Raw genomic sequence first — 14,092 nt, 5'->3', positions numbered from 1 at the left:
TTAGGTTTCAAGGTAGGTATCTTTTATTGTCCTAGACATAATGTAAAAAAAATACTTGAAAATGCAGTTACCACTCACTGAATGCATTTAACAGAGTAAAATGGAGATCCGTAACTGATCATCATAAACAAAATTCATCATAAGCAGAATTATAATGGCCTGGGGCACCAGCAGTTCGCTGAAGCCCAGTAAAAATTAGACTAACCCCTTTTCCTAGAGCATTCAAATTCTTGGGAAATAGGACATAGTAATAATCATGCTCCGCCCTGCTGAGTTACAGCAGCAAGAGAACCTGTTATAACAGACAGGGGAATAATTTTCTAAATGCAAGGCGACAACATCTTAAAGTATTAAATGGTAAGTATTAGTCTATTAGGGTGAAAATGTTTGTTGTTTCTGAACTCATTGTTTTTCCATGAAAAGTAATTTTTACTAAAAAAATTACAAGTTCAAATTAAGAAAACAGTTAATGCTAAAATGATTCAAAAGGTGAAGCACAATTCCATTGTGTGGGAAAATCCACTGAACAAACTCTACACTCCTGCTTCCCTGCCTCGCTGTCGATGCTGTCCTTTGTCACACTCAGTGAATGGTATCCACACTTACTCTCCCCCTCCAGTGGTATTCAGACAGGTGTAGGAGGTCTTGATGATGACATAAACACTGTCAGCTTTAGCTAAAAAAAGTTGAAGACCTCGTGGTTGTCAAAGATTAGGTTCATTAGTGGATTTAAATAAATCTGCAGCATCTTAAAGGCTCTCTCTGGCCCATTGCTAGGAGGTGAAGGTGTCTAAAAGCAACTATACTTGTTTCACGTTTAAGGGAATAATAAACAGCAAGAAGTATCACTCCAATCCGAATTGGCTGAAGAGGGAGTGTGTCTTGGTGGAGTGGGGAACAGGCTTTTCCAGCGCTTTGCCTGCTCCTCCTAGGTAAAGTGCATTTGAAGGGAGAAAGCAAAACATCCAAGAGTGGTCTAGAAAATGCATGCCCATTAAACATCAATGGCCTAATGATAAGGCCTAATTCTGGACCACCACTGGAGTTAATGGAGTATAATTTCTTTCTACATAAAATCCTGGTGTAATGAGGTGCCATCAGGGCTCTGGTTTACATTGGCAAGTGAAGACAGACTTAGAGACTGGTTAAAAGAGGAAAATCAGAAAAACTCTAGTGATTGGGTAGGAAGTTTTTACTGTAACTCTCTGCATTGTACATGCCACTAGCCATTTTTGCCAGTAGAATTATAAACACTAATATACTCTGGTTGCAATACACATGCCTAATCCAGATATTTCATATACGGCATCTCACACAATATTTGTCCATTTAGAATTGAATTCATTCATGAAATATATTTCAAGGTTCATCAAGTTGTTGAATACATCAGAACTTTATTTCTCTTTATGACTAATATTTCATTGTATGCGTGTACCACTTTTTATTTATCCTTTGATCTGTTCGTGAACACTTTGGCTTTGTACACAATTGGACTATTAGAAACAGTGCTGTAACGAACAACGATGCACATGAATTTGCTCCGGCTTTCAGTTATTTTGCTGCTATATTAGAAAGGCAATTTTTGTGTCAGATGATAATTCTAAAGTTTTGAGAAAACAACAAACTGTTTTCCACAGGGTCTGTATCATTTTACAATCCCACTAGCAAAGGGTAATGGCTTTATTTTCACAATATTCTCGCCAACACCTATTGTTTTGTTTGTTTTTGTCACTCTGTTAATGTGTGAAATGACAGCTCCTTGGGGTTGCTGTCTACCTGCCTCTCATGATTAATGACACTGAAGAGCTTTTCATGGGCTGTGGGCCATTTGTATGTATTCCTTGGTGAAAAAAAAAAAATTTAGCATTTTTTAACTGCATTCATCAATCAATGTTTGGGTGCTAAATTATAGAAGTTCTTAATGAATTTTGGATACTAACATTATCAGATATAAAATAACAAATCTCACTGCTTTCAAGTTGATTCCAATTCATAGTTACCCTACAGAAAAAATCCCTCTCACCAATTTCTCCAAATCTTTAGGCTAACTATTTATATTTTTGATAAAATTATGTTGTTTATTTTATATTTAACAATAATTTTGAGAAGTATCATATATATTTGAAAACAAAGAGGAAGAAGCAGTATTTGGAATATATGGCCTTCATAATAAAATAAGCATGATAGAATTTTGCAAAACCAACAAGTACTTTCATTGTAAATACCTCTGCAATAATCCAAAAGGTGACCATCCATGTGGATTTCTCCAGATGGAATACAGAGAAACCAAATTGATTACTACTTGATTGAAATCAAGAATGATAATGAAGAAACTTGATATGAGCAGCTTATTGAAGAACAGACCATCAAATGCTCATATGTGAATTCAAAATAACACTGAAGAAAATAAAAACAAGTCTATGGGAGCCAAACTATAACCTTGAGTATATCCCATCTCAAATTTCATGAACAAATTTGTGTCATTGAACACTACTCATATAAGACATGAACATCATACATGAAGAAAGCAAAAGGTTATTTAACAAGGCAGAAAAGGAAAAAAATATTAGAGCAGATTGGAGAAGAGACTCTGCAGAAAGCAGAGAGGGAGGTGTGCTCCGTGTTTCTTAGCTGATTCCACAGCCTAGCTTTCCTCAAGAACCCGCTGGTGGAGGCACTGCTCCGGCAAGTGTGGACCTGCTGCCAGGAGGGAGACCCAGGCGTCCGGAACACCCCACACCAGCGCGCGTTCCCTGGTCCTGTCGTGGGGACAATAAAGGGAAAACCTACCGGATGCTGCTGCTTTTTCCACTAAGCCTAAAAACACGCTCATCCAGTACCATGGCATTGAAGAAGATAACTGGAGAATTGCTAAGAAAAGGAAAGGTGTCACTGTTTGGAGAAAACCTTGATGACTTTAGTGGCTATCTCTATAAAGTCCACGGTGTTCTAGAAGACCGTGTCAATAATATAAATGACCACATACGTCCAGGGCCCCGTCGCTTTGATTGGGACAGCTTGATGACTTCCGTGGATGTCTTGGAGCACTTTGAAGGGAACTGCTGTGTGATGCCGTTCACTCCTGCTGGTCAGCGTTGGAATATCATATCACCGAGAGAGTTCCTTGATCTCTCCTAGACTGCAGACTGTAAGGAAGGGTTTTTATCTTGTGGGTTAAGCTTTGACTGGAGTGAAAAGAGATCAGAATTTGTTCGTGGATATAATCATCCCTGTGGCTGGTTTTGTGGTCCACATAAAGACAATGCAAGCCCGAGTCTCTTGACAGGCTACCTCCAGACGGATCTCCGAGGGATGCTTCCTCAGTCTGCAGCAGACACGGCCATGGAAAGCACCTTGACCAATGTCTATGGCGGTTTACAGAAAGTCTTACAAAAGGTGGTATAGTTAGTTGCAAGCCTGCAGCGCCAGGGTCCCAGAATCCATTGTTCTTCAATCTGTGTGTGCTGTAAAAATCGCCTGCTCCTTCTCTTTAGATAGCCTATAAAATAAGCTGAGATTTGAGGGTTTAGTTCTATAATATTTTATTTTATTTCTAAAGTAAATCATTATCTAAGAGAATTTTCATTTTCTTAACAATTATTTACACATTGTTTGCTTATGGCTGTGTGTCTAGGAATGAGTATTCTGCAGAACTCTGCAAAGAAGTAGCTCCAAACTCAAGAAATGGAGTGGTTTCTTAGCATGCACAGTTTGGTTGCTTGGATTTTAGAGACAGCACAAAACTTATTCTGTCAGGTTAAGATCATCTATTGTAGGGCTTTGTGAACATTTTATTAAATCAAAATCTTTCTGAAATATATTGATAGACTATCAGTATGCTCTATGAGTTTAACCATGGCTTGGACAAAATTTTTTTAAAATCCTTTCTCAATTTTCCAGAAAGATGGACATTGTTTGGAGAATGCGAAAAGAATAATCCAAGGGCAATTTAGTTTTGATAGCTAGATAGCTTTCTTTTGTGGACATCATCATGTACATGGTTGTGTCTTTATGCCATTAATTTTGTTATACGCATTTTTAATTATAAGCACAACTGTAAGCACAAATATGGTAGGAAAAACATGGTCGTATTAAATTTTAATGCCATTGTCCCATGAATTTTCTGAAGCCCTCTTCATGTGTGCTTCGGGAAATCATATTGAATTGACCATTAAAAGTCTCCATTGTGTAAAATGTTTGTTGTTATCTTGAAATCACCCATAGAGAATAATCTGTCTTGGAAGTCAAATTCCATGAGTGTTTTACATAAATTTCCATTAAAAAACATTAAATCATTACAAAGTAGGTCACATATTCATAGTTATGAAGATGTTTGGTCTGGAAAAATAGTAAAGACATTCTTAGATTTACCCAAATGTATAAATAAGTCATTTTATAATGACTTAACTGGACTATATAGGTCCCTTTAATCTTACTGTCTTAAATGAAGATTCCTAAATGATTTGCCTAATTCTTTGAAATTTGGGCTGTCCACCTAGTTTATTTTAAAATGAGACCCTGAGGTAATTCAGTGTGCCTATGCCCAACTTTCAGGACGCACCTTAAAATCCATTTCGGTGTCCAGTGTGAACTCTTCATATGTGTTGCTATGTTGTTGGCTCTGCGTCTTCTTATTCTTTTGGCTAAAATGGGATGAAGCGAGTGCTGTAAACCTAGAGAAGCCACACAGACCACGAACATGCATAGTGACACAAGTGCAGGAAGCGTGGCCTCTGTGTTCGAGGACTGTATGGCCCTAAGTGCAAAGGAGAATGTCGCTCTTCAGACTAATATTTATAAAATAGACAAAGTGAGCTGCTTTTCTTTCTTACTTCTTTTTTGCTTCTGGGAATAATGGTATTTAAAACAAAAACAGCACAAAAGATGGCACCACAACAAAGTTTGTAGTGAATAATCTCACAGTTGTTAGTTACAAAATACATTTATTTAATGATCTGACAGAAATAAAATACAAATGATTGTGTGTGCTTAATAGGGTTACTAACCCTAATAGCCTTTTTAAACTGATGGATTTTTTTAGTTGGTCATACTTTTTTGCTTCAACAACAGAAAAAGAGAACTCAGCAGTTTAGTTTTGTTTCCCATGGAAATGGCTGAATAAGGCTGTATTTATTTTTCTTCATTTGCTTTTCTTTATTATATTCTAGTACTCTGTCAAGGATGCTGAGATAACAGCAAGTGTTCAGTTATATAATGCTCAGTTTGGGTAAGAGATTCGTGACAAGATTTTATATCGATTCAATTATGTACATTGTCCATAAGGGCTATTGCTGCTTGAGCTGAGTCCCTCCCAAGGCAAAACAATTGCCCAATCTCATGTCTAGTATCCCTTTATTTTTATCAGTTCATACTTCCGGTAAGTGATTACATAATCCTCTGTTGAATGTTGAACTATTGCAGGTTAAAGGACACTTATTGGTAAAATTTCATTGTACTTGAAAACTGTATAATAGTGTGAAAGATTACAGTTAAATTATCTGAAAATGTATGTGTAACTTCTTGGCACTTTAGATCTGCTGGCTCTAGCTCTGAACTTTTAAAAATAGCTTTATTGAGTTATAAATTATGTACCTTAACATTTGTCTATTAAATGTGTAATTCAGTGGTTTACAGTCTAGAGCTTTGCAGCCATCTCTACAACCCAGTGTGGGAACATATCCACACCCCAAAAGAGCCCCTTATCTGTTTGCAGATTCATATCTAACCAAGCTTCAACACACTCATGAGTATCTAGAAGATGATAGAAAGAAATATTAGATCTTATGATCTCAAATATAATGTGAATACATAGTTGACTTTGTTTTTAAGAATAGAGTGTTTTTCTAAGCTAAGGAACTTTTGTAGTAATGTGTTAAATATGTTACTACAAATCTGTTGCTTCTACAACAGTGCTATTGGATAGAAAAATGAAAGCCATATATGTAATTTAAGATTTTCTAGCAGCCACATAAAAGAATTAAAAAAACAGATGATGTTAAGTTTAATAACATATTTTATTCAACTTAAATATATCCAAATTATTATCATTCCAATATATAATCAATAAAAATTTATTGAGATTATTATCTATTCTTTTTTGTACTGGTTCTTTGTAATCTAGTGTATATTTACCAATTTTGGCTAGCCATAGGTTAAGTGTTCAGTTAGCCAAATGAGGCCTGTAGCTAACTGTGTGGAACAGCACCACAGTCTATAGTAAATATAACAACTTGTTTTACTTTAATACGTAGGAGAAAATTTTATGAAATGACTGTCTTGAACAGAAATATTTTCTGATTCTTGAATTCTTTTAAAAGTTGTGCTAAATAGACCCTTTGAACTTAAGTCAGTTGGTTAGCAGTTGTCAAAAATAAATAAAACAAAATTATAATCCCCCAACTATTTCCCTTTAGCCACGTTTGCTAGGAATTTTGATAAAGTGAAAAAGGATATAACTTTGTTGTGTGGTTGATAACTTCCTACGCTTACAGCTAATTTGTATTAGAAAAAGTGTATGGAGAAATACTAGGGACAGTGCTGTTTCCAGTACATAGCACCCCCGCCCCCTTTTTAAAAGGAAAATTGGTTTTAGTTAAGAAAAAACAATGACACTTTTGCATGAAATATTTTTATTAGTGTTTGGTTATCATCTTGTTACTTATTGAAGTTTGACACAATACACACTAATAATTGTGAGAATTATGTATTCTGCAGTTATCGTAATATAAACAGCTAGAGTATCATATTATAATCATTAAAAATGTCTTAATTGTTCACTGAGACTGGACATCTCGGGAATTGCAGATATCTTATGTGTGAAGTTGTTAAAAACCTTTTTATTCTTTGTCCTTTCTCTCTCTTTCCTAAGTAAAGGATATTGTATGAGCACTCAGGTTGATTGAATTTGCATCAAAAACTAGGAACTCTGAGTTACAATTAAGGATGCCCCTACAGAAAATAGTTTAAGCCCCTGATCATGGCAATTTTCAGATAAGAATCATTTCCTCTGATAAAAGTTTCAACTATTTACTCAAAAGTATCCTTGGAAATGAGTTGTTAAAAAATCGTTCTTTTTATTAAATGAATACTATAGTTATCACAAAATTATTGATAAATGAGCTCAATCCAGAGAAGTAACTTGACCCGTTTTCCTTTAGAATGTGTCTTGTGATTGTCTAGTGTGTCTTTAATGCCTCTCGCATTCAGCTTCTAGAATGGTGGGACCAGAGCATAAAAGAAACCAGAGCATAAAAGAAACTGTCCTAAAGCACAGGAAGGTGGAATTATAATTTTTCATTAATTTGTTGTTTCCAAAGATTTTACATATGTGCTGTGTATCTTGTAATTCAATGAAAGCTAAAAGATGTATAGAGTTTATTTTTAAGAAGTTTGATGCCCGCAGGATCTCGGGCAGGCCTCCTGTGACCTGTCCCTTCCGGGGGGCACGACAGGCCCTGGGGGAAAAAAAAAGAAGTTTATAATTGTTTTATGAGCTGATATGTAAAATTAGAATATTTAATAAATAAACTACAGCAACTTTATTTTGAATTGCTTTGAAATATATCACAATAAAAAATTCTAGCTTTTCTTTAAAAAAAATAGAAACTCTGAAACTTGCTGTAAATCATACATCAGCTAAGGCACATATAGGAAATGATTAAGTCAAAGAGTTAAACAGAAAATATCAAAGGGCCGCTCAAGAAGACAAATTCAGATATTATAATGGAATATGCAAAGATATAGAGTTAGAAATAAAGAAGTAAGAACAAACAGCATATTTTAAACTGAAAGAACCTAACAAGAAATTCAAAGCATGAATTGCAATATTGAAAGATTCTATGGGCAAAAAATGCAATAATGCAGGAAACACCAAAAGAAGATGGAAAGTGTAAAGTCGCTGAACCACGCCCCAATACTGTCCGAATTCAACCACTTCCAGTGGGAACACGTAAGAACTAACGGTACCGATGCAGGAAGTACAATCTGCACTGAAAGAATGAGCCTAAAACAAAGCTCCAGGAATTGATGGAATACTAATAGAAATGTTTCCACAATCTGAGGAAGTAATGGAAGCACTCACTCATCTCTGCCAGGAAACTTGGACAACTGCATGACCAACTGACTGGTAGAGATCCATATTTGCATTGATTCCAAAGAAAGATATTCCAAATGAATGCTCAAATCATAAAATGATATCATTGATATCACTTACAAGTGAAATGTTCCATACGATTGCAGCAGTCCATTGCCATGAAGCTGTACATTGACCGGAAGCTGGCAGAGATTCAGGGTGGATTCTGAAGAGTATCTGGAAAAAGGGATATGATTACTGAAATCACACGTATCTTGGCTGAAAACAGAAAATACTATAACATGTTTACTTTTGTTTTATGGATTATGCAAATACATTACTGTGTGGATCATAACAAAATATAAATGATCATGAGAAGAATGGTAATCCTGGAAAACCTAACTGTGCTTATGTGGAACAGGTACATGGATCAAGAAACACTTGTGAAAACACAGCATGGGCATACTGCATGGTTTACACTCAGGAAACATATGCATTAGGATTGTATCCTCTCACCATATTTAGTCAACCTGTGTGCTGGCTAAAAATAATAAGCATGGCTGGTTTAGATGAAGAAGAACGTGACATGAGGATCAGAGGACAGCTTAATAACCTTCGATATGCAGGTGACACAGTTTGCTTGCCGAAGTGAGGAGCACTTCTTGATGAAGATCGAGGATTGCAGCCTTCAGTTTAACTTTCAACTCAATGTAAACAAAACAAAAACAACAACCTTAGAACTGAGCTAGTCCATACATCTTGATAAATGGAGAAAAGATTGAAGATTTTGTCTTGCTTGGGTCCACAATCAATGCTCTTAGAAACAGAAGTCAAGAAGCCAATGGGAGCTTTGCCTTGGGTGAATCTGCTGCACAAGGACTCTTTCCAGTATTGCAAAGCAAGGATGCTACTTTGAGCACTAAGGTGTGCCTGACCCATGCCATGGCATTTTCACCTGCCTCATATATACAAGAAGGTCAACGAAGAATCAATGCATTTACATTATAGTACTGCCAAAAATATTGATAATACTATGGGCTGCCAAAAATACATACATATTTTCTCAGAAGAAATACAACCAGAATGCTCCTTGGAGACAAGGATGGTACTTTGGGCATGTCATCAGGAGAAACCAGTTCCTGTGGAAGCATATCATGCTTGTTAAATAAAGGGGCAGAGAAAAAGAGGAGACTTTCAACTAAATTGACCCAGCGGCTCTATCAATTTGGCTCAAACATGAGATCAATTGTCAGAATGGTTCATTGTTTCATTCCATTGCACTCAAGATTGCTATGATTTGGAAGTGACTTGACAGCACCTAATAATAACAACAATAACCGTTTATTTGTTTACATTGTCTTTAGCTCATGCTTTGGTGCTGTGCCTCAGACTGTTGCTTTATTAGGAGTCCTGGTAGTGCAGTGGTTAAAATGTTTAACCAGCAACTAAAGGGTTAATTGTTTGAATCCAGAAGCCATTCCACAGGAAAAATGGGGTCATTCTTTCCCAACAAAGAGTCACAATCTTGAAAGCTAGACACAGTGATTGTGCTCTGTCCAAATAAGACTTTTCATTTATATCTATAAATTTTCATAAGAAGGCTTTAACTTAATCTCAATATCCTACCAGGACAGAGTTTTATTTCATTTACAATTTTTCAGGATGTTACCATTACTCTTTTTTTCTCTCCATAGTAATAATAATGTATTTTAAAATAATTACATACAAAGTTTTGTTAGAAAAGTTTAGACTATTATCACCTTTTTATATGAATAAAATTTTAAAACTATAATAAGAAAAATAATATATGATCTACACATGATAAAATAATACATGATCAAATCATTTTTATAAATATGTGGATTATAAATTAAAGCATGAAATAACATTTTATTGTTACTAGTTCTATCACAAGAAGCCCTAGTGGCAATGAGGGTTACATATTTGGCTTCTAGTGACAAGGTCAACTGCTTTGTGTGAGAACGATGACGGTTTCTACTCCCATAAAGAATTACAGTCTCAGAAACTCACAGAGATAGGTCTGTGCTGTCCTTTGGGGCCTACTGAGTTGGAATCAACTTGATAGCAATGAGTTTGGTTTTTAATGAGTAGTTGGAAATGTAGTAATAAATAAATAAATAATGATATCCTGTTTAAGTCTTTCATAGAGACAAAATTTCTTACAGCTAGCCATTGAATAAAGAGCCTTGGTTAAGTTCAGCAGATAGTTTTAAAGTTCAGATCCACCATCTTTGCATAGAAGAAGGATGTGAGAGAGCTTTTGCAAAGATTTAAATAACTGGAAACACTAGGGAAAAAATATACTTTGACCTAAAGGCTCACTATCAGTTGACATGAACTCACTAGATATACATTTTAAGCAATGAAGATTGTTTTATTTTCATTAGGCTATTCAAGAACACCTACACTGAATATAACTTTTTTTACCAACTCTTAATGATAAGGATTAAAGAAAATAAATAATTTATATCCTTTTTTATTTTAAATGTCCTGTAAATAATATCCTGCAAAACAGTATTATTTTCAATTAAATTGTAGTGAATAGGCCCAATTTTATTAATTCATAATCAATTCTGATAAAGCCTTGATTTTAATATAATTTCTACAATTGCACTAATGTTTGGCAGTGTATCTACTGCTTTTGAACTAATTTTGGCTCATAATGTTCCAATGCGACAAAATAGAACTGCTTAATTAAAAACCCTTAAATTAAGAATAGTGAGCCTCATTTCCCCCTGCAGAGCAGCTGGTAGACTTGAACCATAAACCTTATGGTTAACCAATGCCTAGCTCACTGTGTCACCCAAAACCAAAAAAATAATTTTTATCAATTTGGTTATAACTTATGTAACTCTATAGGAACAGTAGAATTCCTCCATTGGATTTCCAAGGCTGTAATTTAAAAAAAAATCATTTTATTGGTAGCTCATACAACTCTTATCACAATTCATACATACATCAATTATGTAAAGCACTCTTATACATTCATTGCCCTCATCATTCTCAAAACATTACTCTCCACTTGGGCTCTTGGAATAGCTCCTCGTTTCCTTTTATTCCCCCTCTCCCCCCCGCTACCTCATGAACCCTTGATAATTTATAAATTATTATTTTATCATATCTTACACTGCCCGACGTCTCCCTTTACCCAATTTTCTTTTGTTCATCCCCCAAGGAGGAGGTTGTATATAGGTCCTTGTAATCAGTTCCCCCTTTCTAGGCCCCTTCCATCCTCCTTCCCAGTATCACCACTCTCACCACTGTCCTAAGGAGTTCATCTGTCCTGGATTCCCTGTGTTTCCAGTTCCCATCTACAACATTGAGCATCCTTTGGTCTAACCAGGTATGTAAGGTAGAATTGGGATTATGATAGTGCATGGGGAGGCAGCATTTAAGAACTAGGGGAGAGTTGTGTGCTTCGTCATTGCTACACTGCACCCTCAGTGACTCATCTCCTCCCCACTACCCCTTTGCGAGGGATGTGCAGTTGTCTACAGATGGGCATTGGGTCCCCATCCCCGATTCCCCCTCATTCATGATGATATGAATTTTTGTTCTTTGGTGCTTGATACCTGGTTCCTTCTGCCACTCATGACCACACAGGTTGGAATGTTTCTTTCATGTGGGCTTTCTTGCTTCTGGGCTAGATGGCCAATTGTTTACCTTCAAGCCTTTAAGATCCCAGATGCTATATCTCTCGATAGCCAGACACCATCAGCCTTCTGCACCACACTTACTTATGCACACATTTGCCTTCTGTGCTTATTTGGGGAGTGTGAGGACACAATGATGGTCTTTGTTCTTTGGTGTCTGCTACCTGTTCCCTTCAACACTTCGTGATCACACAGGCTGGTGTGCTTCTTCTCTGTGGGCTTTGTTGCTTCTGGGCTAGATGACCGCTTGTTTACCTCAAAGCCTTTAAGACCCCAGACACTATATCTTTTGATATCAAGGCTATAAATTTTTAAGGGAGCAGAGAGCCCTATCTTTCTTCAGTGACTTAGCTGGTGAATTCAAAGTGCTGATGTTGGGAAGACTAGCCTAGCACATAATGCAGCACAGCACCATGACTCCTTCACTGTGCAAGCAGAACTCCTTCAAGTTTGAGAGTATTCTGGGTTAAATAATTTTTGTAAGATTGATTTATCATTATAATAAAAATTATGAGTTTTTGAAATATTTTGTAACATTACATGATCATTTAAATTGAATTAAAAATTGTCAGTTGCCTGGTTCATCATTCACCCACAAAAAATGTAACAACTTACTGTATTCAGACTGTGATACTAATGACGTGCTGTGAATGTGTTCTTTATTGAAGAGTTGAAGTTGAGTTCACTAGCCAACTGCTTTATTAAATGTAGTGTAAACGTGTTCATTGTGTTCAATAATGTGTTTATGCCTTTTATTAGGGTCCTTAAGAGAACTCGTGGGTTTGGGAAAATATTCAGCAATAATACATTAGACAAAAGACCAACCTCCAAATGTATAGAAAACTTCAACATCTCAACAATAAAAGTAGAAATAGTGAAATAAAAATGGGTACAATCATGAATAGACAGTTGACCCAAGACAAATCCAGGCAGCCAGCAGTCATATTAAGAAATTTTCATGATCATTAGCAATAAGAGAAATCCAAATCAAAACAACAATGAGATGTCACTTCATAAGGCACATTTGGAAAAATTCAATGAAACATAAAATAATAAATCCTGGAAAGGATATGGAGAGATAGGAACGTTTTTACATTACTGATGTGACTGCACAATTGTCCAACCATTATGAAAATCGGTATGGCATTTCCTTAAACAAATGCAAATATAAGTATCTTATAATCAAGCAATCTCTCTACTGGGAATATTCCCTAAAGAAATTGAGAATACAGTATGACCAACTATGTTTAATGTTTATTGCAGCTATTTGTACAATTGCAATAGCAAGAACATCTAACTGACCAAAAGCCCCAAGTAGAGAGAAATGGAAAGAAATGGATGAAACTAGAAAACATTATGCTGTGGCAATTTTACAAAATTAAATATTTAATATCGCCATTATTATAAGTAACAACTGAAAAGGAAAAACGATGGTTTATACACCAATAGATAAGACTTTGATAACTGAGGAGGCCAGGGAAGGGGTAGGGACAGGGAGAGAGGGAGGCTGAGAGGGAGCACGAAAACAAAATGGAGGGCTTCACAGGGTATTGTTGTTGATTCAATTTCTTGAAATGGACTGTGATTATACATATATTTCTATAAAACCCAAAAGTATTTTCTTTGTAAATCTCTTTCTCTTACTCCTCCTTAGATTCCTTATCCCTCAAACCTACATAGTGCTTTGAGTGACTTTAAAAAAAAGAGGAAAAGTAAAATTGAAAAGGACATGGAGATCTTTGTGACAAAGATGTTCATCTCAAACAAAAACAAATCAAAACAAAAGTCTACTAACTTGGAATGTACTAAGCATAAAATTGGAAGCTTTCAAAAATGAAATGATATAAATAAAGATTTATATCCTAGGTGTTAGAGAGCTGAAATGGATTGATATTAGCAATTTTGGATCAAAACATCATATAATTTAGTAGACTGGGATGGCACACTCAAAAAGAATGGCATTGCATTCCTTGTAAAAGAACAATCCAAAACCTAATGAAAAATGATGCAGTCTGTGACAGGATTATATCTAGATGATTTCAAGGAAATCCAATCAATCCTATTATTATTCAAGTTTATGCATCAACCATGAAAGCTAATTATGAAGATGCTGAACAATTTTATCAACACCTTCAGTCTGAAGTTGATCAAACATAACAATAAAGATGTGTTAATCATTTTTGCTGATAGGAATGCTAAAGTTGGAATCCAAAAGGAACAAGAGTTGGAAAATATGGTCTCTCTTGATAACATGTTCAAGTACTTGGGAAGAATTCTCCCCATCCTTGCCTCTAACTAGCATTTTGCTTCTACATCATCCAATGCAGATTTGTTTTATCTTTTGTCA

At 35.7% G+C, this 14,092-nt stretch overlaps 1 pseudogene; it reads left to right on the top strand.

The window, feature by feature from the left end:
• The window catches only part of LOC142442318 (stAR-related lipid transfer protein 4 pseudogene), a 76,725-nt pseudogene extending 73,320 nt beyond the window's left edge, over positions 1-3,405 (top strand).
• Positions 3,406-14,092: the final 10,687 nt, after the last annotated feature.

This window comes from Tenrec ecaudatus, chromosome 3 (genome assembly GCF_050624435.1).
Source record: "Tenrec ecaudatus isolate mTenEca1 chromosome 3, mTenEca1.hap1, whole genome shotgun sequence".
NCBI lineage: Eukaryota > Metazoa > Chordata > Mammalia > Afrosoricida > Tenrecidae > Tenrec > Tenrec ecaudatus.
Note: the sequence above shows the minus strand (reverse complement) of the source record. Positions and strands in the feature narration are given on the sequence as shown.